The sequence below is a fragment of the Salvelinus fontinalis genome, chromosome 11 (genome assembly GCF_029448725.1).
Source record: "Salvelinus fontinalis isolate EN_2023a chromosome 11, ASM2944872v1, whole genome shotgun sequence".
Classification (NCBI taxonomy): domain Eukaryota; kingdom Metazoa; phylum Chordata; class Actinopteri; order Salmoniformes; family Salmonidae; genus Salvelinus; species Salvelinus fontinalis.
In genome coordinates this window covers 40,948,401-40,959,647 of record NC_074675.1, presented here as the reverse complement: position 1 = coordinate 40,959,647, position 11,247 = coordinate 40,948,401, and the positions used below count along the sequence as shown (strand labels likewise).

At 41.0% G+C, this 11,247-nt stretch overlaps 1 long non-coding RNA gene across 1 annotated transcript; it reads right to left on the bottom strand.

The window, feature by feature from the left end:
* Positions 1–913: 913 nt before the first annotated feature.
* On the bottom strand, positions 914–9,658 carry LOC129866106 (uncharacterized). Its single transcript, XR_008761466.1, has 2 exons — positions 2,114–9,658; positions 914–1,972 (listed from the first exon to the last, which is right to left on the bottom strand). It is a non-coding gene; the product is annotated as an uncharacterized LOC129866106 (long non-coding RNA).
* Positions 9,659–11,247: the final 1,589 nt, after the last annotated feature.

Genomic DNA, 11,247 nt, shown 5'->3' with positions numbered 1-11,247 from the left:
TTTCAATTATCTTAGCTGTGCTTCCTCTTGTCCAGAAGTAATTGCAAATGAGAATTGGTTTCCAGTTGACCAACTAGGCAGGTTGTATGAAGCAGCATGTACAGCATCCTCTAAAACTAGACCCTACTCCATAGTTCTGACATAGTTTTATACATGGAGATTCTTTAATAATGTTCTATTTATTAACGTGGTTTATATCTCTTCAGATGATGGGTCTTGTGGTGGATACAACTTATTTTAGGCTGATTATTGAGACTTGTTCATTCACTATTAAGACATGATAAATATTGGTTACGGTATTGAAAACAGATCAAAACTGGAGATTTAAGTATAGTTGAGTTTTAATGTGAAATTGATTTAAACAAGGACAGTACCTTCGGAAAGTATTCAGACCCCTTGACTTTTCCACATTTTGTTAAGTTACAGCCTTATTCTAAAATGTTTTAATATGTATTTTTTTCAGCAATCTACACACAATACCCCATAATGACAAAGCGAAAACAGGTTTTAAGACATTTTTCCAAATTTATTAACCCTTGTGTAGTCTTAACATTCTGTATACTGCCCTTGTCCTAAGGGTAAAAAATGACGCGCCTTCACTAAACTCCTAAAATAAAGCAACTTATTTGAATTTTAAACCCCATATCCATTTTGCATGAAGAAACAACCTGTCATTCATCACAAACTTTGTGAATATCTGGGTTCTCTCTCTTCACAATGCAGAAAGACTGCATTTAATCAGTGGACACCACTCATTTTATTACAACACACCTGTCATAATTGTTTTCTTTACTAAAGTAGAGGTTTATTATTATTATTGCTAAAGGTACTGCATAGGTGTAAACATACATTATTTAGCAAGAGATAGCACTTGTATAGCCTAACAAAGTAGCAGAAATGTGCAGAAAGTAGATTTGAATGCATTTTATTGAAGGGAAACAATAAGTCTTGAACTTTTTTGGCAACATAGTGATGTATTCTTATATACTGTACAATGAGGAATTCAACTACAAAATCATAGTCTTCTCCCATTTTTTAAACCATTTCCCCCTCCCACAAGGTGTATAAACAACAACAATGAATAAAATAAGATAATAGATACAAAACAAAAACGTGAAGAACATGAATCAATCAACTCTAATTAGCACATGTAGGACAGTATGCAAGTGTGTGTGCATGGACTTTGCAGATGTATTTCTCACATGTGCAGCACATAGTATTTGTTTTACAGTCCTTTTTTGGGGTGCAGAATTGGCATCTCCTCCACGTGCCTGTCGCAGCTGTAGCCTCAGGTGGATCAGGACAAGATTCAGCCCCATGAACAGCTTTCACAAGCGCGGCAGAGGCTGCTGTGCAGAGGAGGTGCTCCCTTCTTTGAATATGTGGGGTTACAAGTGCCTTTCCCAGCTGCTCCAGGAACATCCTCCTCTTGTTTCCGCTTATCAGGCTTCCAGGTAGGGTTGATCTTCTTCCATATCACAAAGGCATTGTATGAGGACACATAAATGATGTTATGGAAGATGACAAGGGGCCAGCGGGCAGTCATCCTCCTGCAGCTGTGAGTTCCAATCACCTTGTCCAGGTTGTCCACGCCTCCTTTGTTGTGGTTGTAGTCCAGGATGATGGCTGGCTTCCTGTCTTCACAATCACTGATCTCAGCCGTTTTGTGCAGTGTGCTCAGGCTTGTTCTTTCTAACTGTGCCAACCATGGTGATCTTCCTCTTCAGGTGCTGCTGGTTGAGTTCATGAGAGTTGAAGAAATTGTCACACGTGACATTGTGCCCCCTCAGTCCATCTGTCACATCAAGCACAACCCGCATCCCCTGGTTCTTCTCCGGGCCTCCACTGGTCGGCTTCCCTGTGTAGACTTGCATCTTCCAAGCGTAGCTGGATTGTGCGTCACAAGCCACCCATATCTTGATGCCACACTTTGCTGGCTTGCTGGGCATATACTGCTGGAATGGACAGCGACCTTTTGGCAAAAGAGATTACTATCAGTAATTAGTATCAGTGTCACAGAAAACAATCACATAAATCAATGATATTACAGCAATACATAATAAAATTAACAGTGAAAATCCCTTACGTTACAGATATGAAAATAAAAATGTACCTCTGAATGGAACCAGTTGCTCATCCACTGTTACTTCAGGCCCAGGGTTGTAGAGGTATGGCAGACGCTCCACCCACTTCTCCCAGACCTTTCTTATGGCCGCCAGTTTGTCTCTCACACGTCTTGCAGGTCTTGACTCAGGGTTATCAAATCATAGCATTCTTGAGAAAGTGTGAAAGACTTTCAGTGGCATCATGACACTGAAAATCACCCTTCCACTCTCAGCATCCCAGAGACTACATGTAGCCTCACCTCGGGACCTATACACACCCGCTAAGATTAGCAGCCATATGTAGGCACGCAGGTCAATCTCATCCATCCTTTTCCAGTTGTCTCCATATTTACGGAAACCCTCCAAATTTGTCATTTCCAGGATGATTTTTCCGATGGCTGGTGTGATGAACATGTAGAATGTTGAGGCGATGTCCTGGGCGTGGGCAACTGCATGTCTTGTGGGCCTTGGGGTTATCCTTATGACATTTTGTGCTGCCATCCTGCCCTGGTTGTCATATGGTGACAAGGACCATGTTATTTTGCTTTTCTTTGACAAAAATGTCTCTCTTTCAGTTTGGGCGATTTCTTCTTCATCTGGAGATGATGCATCATGCTCTGGGTTGTATTCTTCCCCATCTTCTTCTTCAGATACCTCCTCCTCTTCTAAATCATTGTTCTCTTGTTCCTCCTGGACATCTGTAGAAATCAGATCTATGACCTGCTGGGCACTGAATCGTGAACTCATAGATTCAGCAAAGAGAGAACTAGGGAGATGATCAGCTACTGCACCTTTACAGCCTCTGTGTCACGTTCCTGACCTGTTTTCTGGTGTTTTTTATGTGTGTGATGGTCAGGGCGTGAGTTTTGGGTGGGCAGTCTATGTTTTCCGTTTCTATGTTGGTTTTGGGTTGTCTGGTATGGCTCTTGATTAGAGGCAGGTGTTTTGCGTTTTCCTCTAATTGAGAGTCATATTAAGGTAGGGTGTTCTCACTGTTTGTTTGTGGGTGATTGTTCCTGTGTCTGTGTAATCCACATGGGACTGTTTCGTTTGTTCGTTTTAGGTAGTCTGTTCCTGTTCTTGCGTCCTTCGTCTATATGTAAGTTCGGTTGTTTCAGGTCTGTTGACTTCGTTTATTGTTTTGTAGTTTGTTCTAGTGTTTTGTCAGTGTTTCGTCTGTTTTGAAATAAATAGTTATGTATTCATCACCCGCTGCGCCTTGGTCCGTTCATACACCACCAGACGAACGTTACACTCTGACTGCATTCCCCATTAGTAAACAATGCTTTCAACAAATGTTTCTTTTGTCTAAAATTGTTTTTATTTTGTCTGTGAACTTGAGTCATATGTGTGGGGTCGTGGAGAGGAGATGCTGCACATGCACAAGAAGGTTTATATACATTTTCCTGTATTATGTTCCCCTAACCCTACTACCCCTCCCCTAATTGGAGTAAATGTACAACACTTAGGCTTCTACTTCCAGCTTATACAGTACATACTATATACATTTTACGGACACACTATATTTTACATTAGTTATCTTTTGAAGTCCCATCCTTCAGCTACACTCAACCCCTTCCATCTATCTCTAAAGACCATCCAGTTTTGATTTCTATTTGCCATATATTTTTCAACTTTGCTGTGAGGTTTCACAAAAGTTCTGAACCTTTCTGTTCTCATAGTTTCTACAGATTTTAAATTAAAGATAAACCTTTTTGCTAAAAGTATTATTATACTATTGATCGATTGACTAGGACTTTTCAAATCACCCAGCAGTGCTATTTGCTAGTTAGCTCCAGGTAAATGTTGCAATTCTTCAGCCATACCTGAACCTGCGACCAAAAACAAGCTACATATGGACAGTACCAAAACAAATTCTAATGATTCTGTCTCTTTGCAGAAAAGTCTGTAGAGCTGAATCTGGCTTCATTTTGTGTATCAGCTCATAAATCATGTGCCATGGAACTTGTACATCGAAAATCCATTCCCAACTATTTTACAAACTAGATGGCACAGCTGTGAATTTTTAGTCCTTAATTGAAACTGGTATACTTTTTTATTCATCACAATTTTCTTTAACCAATTTAGATCTTTAATGCAGGGTCGACAGACAAGTTCCTTACTTTTTCCCTCTTCCACTTGCCTTTTCCATTTTTGCGGTAATGCTGCAATGAGTTGGTGGTAATTTTGGTAGAGCAGATATTTCCATATATTTTTGTTAGCAGCATGTGTGACAACTCCTCCACCAGTCCTATTTATGATATAATTTACAAAGATTATATATATTTTTTTTTATCAATTAGTATTTTTGAATTTCACTAATATTTGTTCTATTATTTGTTTTGTCTTTTTTGGTGGATTAAACTGAAATTGCAACCAACATTCTATGGCTTGTTTTAAAAAATAGTGGTATTTTGTACATTGGTTAAACAAAGTGAGAGGGGGTAATCTAAATAATGGGGAAAAAAGCCATTCTTGAAAAAGGGGTGAGACATTCTTAATAACCTGTTAGAGAACCAGTTTGGATTTAAGTTTAACTTTTGTATGACTGACATATTTCGTGAGAGGTCTAATGCTTAACATTTAATAATTTCTGCCCTCTGAATTCAAATCAAATCAAATTGTATCAGTCACATGCGCCGAATACAACAGGTGTAGACCTTACAGTGAAATGCTGAATACAACAGGTGTAGACCTTACAGTGAAATGCTGAATACAACAGGTGTCGACTTTACAGTGAAATGCTGAATACAACAGGTGTAGACTTTACAGTGAAATGCTGAATACAACAGGTGTAGACCTTAGTGACATGCTGAATACAACAGGTGTAGTAGACCTTACAGTGAAATGCTGAATACAACAGGTGTAGACCTTACAGTGAAATGCTGAATACAACAGGTGTAGACCTTACAGTGAAATGCTGAATACAACAGGTGTAGACCTTACAGTGAAATGCTGAATACAACAGGTGTAGACTTTACAGTGAAATGCTGAATACAACAGGTGTAGACCTTACAGTGAAATGCTGAATACAACAGGTGTAGACCTTACAGTGAAATGCTGAATACAACAGGTGTAGACCTTACAGTGAAATGCTGAATACAACAGGTGTAGACCTTACAGTGAAATGCTGAATACAACAGGTGTAGACCTTACAGTGAAATGCTGAATACAACAGGTGTAGACCTTACAGTGAAATGCTGAATACAACAGGTGTAGACCTTACAGTGAAATGCTGAATACAACAGGTGTAGACTTTACAGTGAAATGCTGAATACAACAGGTGTAGACCTTACAGTGAAATGCTGAATACAACAGGTGTAGACCTTACAGTGAAATGCTGAATACAACAGGTGTAGACCTTACAGTGAAATGCTGAATACAACAGGTGTAGACCTTACAGTGAAATGCTGAATACAACAGGTGTAGACCTTACAGTGAAATGCTGAATACAACAGGTGTAGACCTTACAGTGAAATGCTGAATACAACAGGTGTAGACCTTACAGTGAAATGCTGAATACAACAGGTGTAGACCTTACAGTGAAATGCTGAATACAACAGGTGTAGACCTTACAGTGAAATGCTGAATACAACAGGTGTAGACTTTACAGTGAAATGCTGAATACAACAGGTGTAGACCTTACAGTGAAATGCTGAATACAACAGGTGTAGACCTTACAGTGAAATGCTGAATACAACAGGTGTAGACCTTACAGTGAAATGCTGAATACAACAGGTGTAGACCTTACAGTGAAATGCTGAATACAACAGGTGTAGACCTTACAGTGAAATGCTGAATACAACAGGTGTAGACCTTACAGTGAAATGCTGAATACAACAGGTGTAGACCTTACAGTGAAATGCTGAATACAACAGGTGTAGACCTTACAGTGAAATGCTGAATACAACAGGTGTAGACCTTACAGTGAAATGCTTACTTACGAGCCCCTAACCAACAATGCAGTTGTAAAAAATATGAATAAGAATAAGAAATAAAAGTAACAAGCAATTAAAGAGCAGAAATTATTTATTATATGAATAGGCCAGTTTAATTTTGTCTGGCTTGCCGTTCCAAATAAAATTCTATATTTTTTGGCGTAGGCAAGGCCATAAGCAAATAGGTAAACTGGGATGTGACTAAAGAGTTAATCAGGGTGATTTTTCCACAAATATATGGGTATTTTCCTCTCCATGGTAGCAAGACCTCATCTATTTTTGCCAACTTTCTGTTAAAATGTATTGTAGTCAGATAATTTCTTTCTTTCGGGGTATGAATACCGAGTATATCCACATTACCGTCAGACCGTTTGATTGGTAAACTACACGTCAATGTAAAAGTTGTACTTTTTAAAATCCAATACGTAATATAGTACATTCACCATAATTTGGTTGTAATCCAGAGACGTTAGAAAAAGTATCTAGATCCTCTGAGGCTATGGGAGGATCCAAATTGTGGATTTGAAAGAAAACATGAATCATCAGCATATAATGACACCTTGTTTTTAGGCGCTGGGTTTCTAGACTCTTGATATTATAGTTAGATCTTTAACGGCTAACATTTGGAAGGTCATAACAAATAGATTTGCCGATAGTGGACAACCTTATTTTACTCCTCTCGACAGTGTAATACTTTCTGAGAAGTAACCATTATTTAATATTTTACACCTAGGGTTACTACAGTATACATAACTTTAACTCATTGTATAAGAGATTCTCCAAAATTGAAATATTCCAGGCATTTATAAATAAATTCCAGTCATACTTTATCAAAAGCCTTTTCAAAGTCAGTTATGAATACCAGGCCTGGTTTCCCAGATTTTTCATAGTGTTCTATTGTTTCCAGTACTTGTCTTATATTATTTCCAATGTATTGTCCAGGTAAAACAACTGTCTGATTAGGATGAATAATATTCAACAATACCTTTTCATTCTATGCGCTATGCATTTTGCCCAAATGTTTGCATTACAACACTGAAGTGTAAAGGGCCTACAATTTTTATCTTTATAAACTCAGCAAAAAAATAAACATCCCTTTTTCAGGAACCTGTCTTTCAATGATAATTCATAAAAATCTATATAACTTCACAGATCTTCATTGTAAAGGGTTTAAACACTGTTTCCCATGCTTGTTCAATGAACCATAAATAATTAATGAACATGCACCTGTGGAACGGTCGTTAAGACACTAACAGCTTACAGATGGTAGGCAATTAAGGTCACAGTTATGAAAACGTAGGACACTAAAGAGGCCTTTCTACTGACTCTGAAAAAACCCAAAAGAAAGATGCCCCTGCTCATTTGCGTAAACGTGCCTTAGGCATGCTGTAAGGAGACTTGAGGACAGCAAATGTCCGTACTGTGAGACGCCTAAGACAGCGCTACAGGGAGACAGGACGGACAGCTGATCGTCCTCGCAGTGGCAGACCATGTGAAACAACACCTGCACAGGATCGGTACATCCGAACATCACACCTGCGGGACAGGTACAGGATGGCAACAACAACTGCCCTAGTTACACCAGGAACACACTGTCCGCAATAGGCTGAGAGAGGCTGGACAGAGGGCTTGTAGGCCTGTTGTAAGGCAGGTCCTCACTAGACATCACCGGCAACAACGTCGCCGATGGGCACTAACCTACCGTCGCTGAACCAGACAGGACTGGCAAAAAAGTGCTCTTCACTGACGAGTGGCGGTTTTGTCTCACCAGGTGATGGTTGGATTCGCGTTTATCGTCGAAGGAATGAACGTTACACTGAGGACTGTATTCTGGAGCGGGATCGATTTGGAGGTGGAGGGTCCGTCATGGTCTGGGGTGGTGTGTCACAGCATCATCGGACTGAGCTTGTTGTCATTGCAGGCAATCTCCACGCTGAGTTACAGGGAAGACATCCTCCTCATGTGGTACCCTTCCTGCAGGCACATCCTGACATGACCCTCCAGCATGACAATGCCACCAGCCATACTGCATGTTCTGTGCATGATTGCCTGCAAGACAGGAATGTCAGTGTTCTGCCATGGCCAGCGAAGAGCCCGGATCTCAATCCCATTGAGCACGTCTGGGACCTGTTGGATCTGAGGGTGAGGGCTAGTGCCATTCCCCCATAAATGTCCGGGAACTTGCAGGTGCCTTGGTGGAAGAGTGGGGTAACATCTCACAGCAAGCACTGGCAAATCTGGTACAGTCCATGAGGAGATGCACTGCAGTACTTAATGCAGCTGGTGGCCACACCCGATACTGACTGTTACTTTAGATTTGGACCCTCCCTTTGTTCAGGGACACATTATTCCATTTCTGTTAGTCACATGTCTGTGGAACTTGTTCAGTTTATGTCTCAGTTGTTGGATCTTGTTATGTTCATACAAATATTTACACATGTTCAGTTTGCTGAAAATAAACGCAGTTGACAGTAAGAGGACGTTTCTTTTTTTGCTGAGTTTATTTACCACTTGGATCCTGTTTCAGTAGTAATGAAATCAGACCTTCTTGTTGAGTATCTGATAATCTACCATTTTTATAGGATTGGTTAAAATATGCTAATAACGGTTCTCTGAGTACATCAAAAACTGGTATGCCATTCATCCCAGCCTTAAAGGCTTTAATTGCATTAAAAAGTTCCTCCTCTGTAATTTTGCTTTCACATGAGTCATTCTGTACAGCTGTTAATTCTACATGATTAAAATAAAAAAATCCATAGAATTAACTTTGGTTAGTGGAGATGGAGGAGACTGAAACAAAAACATATGCTTAAAGTACTTTGCGTCCTCTTTCAAAATATTGTTTGGTGAATCATGGGTGACTGTCATTTGTAAAAAGTTTCAGCTAAACCTTTTTGGTAGCATTTCTATGCTTAAGATTAAAAAATAGTTTGGTGCATTTTTTCCCATAGTCCATCTAGTTCACTTTATTGTTAAAATATATTAACCTTTGTCTTCCTTGAATAAGATCCTTCATTTATTTTAGTTTTACCTCTAACTTATTATGGGCCTCTATGGTACCGTTTTTATTGCTATCTATTTGCACTGTTTGACCTTCTAGTTCTTTTGTTAATATTAACTATTTTGATCTAAATTGCTTTTGTTTTAGCGATGATTATTTGTATTTATTAGGGACCCCCAAGGCAGCAGCTATTCTTCCTGGGGTCAAACACATTAAGGCACTTACATTACATACACAAAAAACACTGCTCAAAAAAATAAAGGGAACACTTAAACAACACAATGTAACTCCAAGTCAATCACACTTCTGTGAAATCAAACTGTCCACTTAGGAAGCAACACTGATTGACAATAAATTTCACATGCTGTTGTGCAAATGGAATAGACAAAAGGTGGAAATTATAGGCAATTAGCAAGACACCCCCCAAAACAGGAGTGATTCTGCAGGTGGTGACCACAGACCACTTCTCAGTTCCTATGCTTCCTGGCTGATGTTTTGGTCACTTTTGAATGCTGGCGGTGCTCTCACTCTAGTGGTAGCATGAGACGGAGTCTACAACCCACACAAGTGGCTCAGGTAGTGCAGTTCATCCAGGATGGCACATCAATGCGAACTGTGGCAAAAAGGTTTGCTGTGTATGTCAGCGTAGTGTCCAGAGCATGGAGGCCCTACCAGGAGACAGGCCAGTACATCAGGAGACGTGGAGGAGGCCGTAGGAGGGCAATAACCCAGCAGCAGGACCGGTACCTCCGCCTTAGTGCAAGGAGGTGCACTGCCAGAGCCCTGCAAAATGACCTCCAGCAGGCCACAAATGTGCATATGTCAGCATATGGTCTCACAAGGGGTCTGAGGATCTCATCTCGGTACCTAATGGCAGTCAGGCTACCTCTGGCGAGCACATGGAGGGCTGTGCGGCCCCACAAAGAAATGCCACCCCACACCATGACTGACCCATCACCAAACCGGTCATGCTGGAGGATGTTGCAGGCAGCAGAACGTTCTCCACGGCGTCTCCAGACTCTGTCACGTCTGTCACATGTGCTCATGTGCTCAGTGTGAACCTGCTTTCATCTGTGAAGTGCACAGGGCGCCAGTGGCGAATTTGCCAATCTTGGTGTTCTCTGGCAAATGCCAAACGTCCTGCACGGTGTTGGGCTGTAAGCACAACCCCCAACTGTGGACGTTGGGCCCTCATACCACCCTCATGGAGTCTGTTTCTGACCGTTTGAGCAGACACATGCACATTTGTGGCCTGCTGGAGGTTATTTTGCAGGGCTCTGGCAGTGCTACTCCTTGCACAAAGGCGGAGGTAGCGGTCCTGCTGCTGGGTTGTTGCCCTCCTACGGCCTCCTCCACGTCTCCTGATGTACTGGCCTGTCTCCTGGTAGCGCCTGCATGCTCTGGACACTACGCTGACAGACACAGCAAACCTTTTTGCCACAGTTCGCATTGATGTGCCATCCTGGATGAACTGCACTACCTGAGCCACTTGTGTGGGTTGTAGACTCCGTCTCATGCTACCACTAGAGTGAGAGCACCGCCAGCATTCAAAAGTGACCAAAACATCAGCCAGGAAGCATAGGAACTGAGAAGTGGTCTGTGGTCACCACCTGCAGAATCACTCCTGTTTTGGGGGGTGTCTTGCTAATTGCCTATAATTTCCACCTTTTGTCTATTCCATTTGCACAAAAGCATGTGAAATTTATTGTCAATCAGTGTTGCTTCCTAAGTGGACAGTTTGATTTCACAGAAGTGTGATTGACTTGGAGTTACATTGTGTTATTTAAGTGTTCCCTTTATTTTTTTGAGCACTGTATAAAACAGTACATCATATAAAATGTTTGCACCACTACAAGTCTGCAATACAAAATGTATAATACCACCATACAGCAATATTACTATCATTCTTCAGAGAACACTTATTCGGGGAAGATGAAGACATGCTTTCTACAGCAGGATGGCTTAAGATAACTACAGCTAACGGGTTGGACATCCCTTACCTTGGTTACCTTGAGTTAGACGTAGATGTGTGGAGGAACCCTAGGACCCGACTTGGCATTCTGACTCAAGTTTAGTGTGTTGACAGTGATCAATGTGAGGTGCGGTTTGAGCGTGTCTCTGCCGACAGAAGAAGTGACTGTTGAAAAGGTCAAACATCTGACAGTGACGTTCAGTTGATATTGGACAGCGTACATATCGGTGG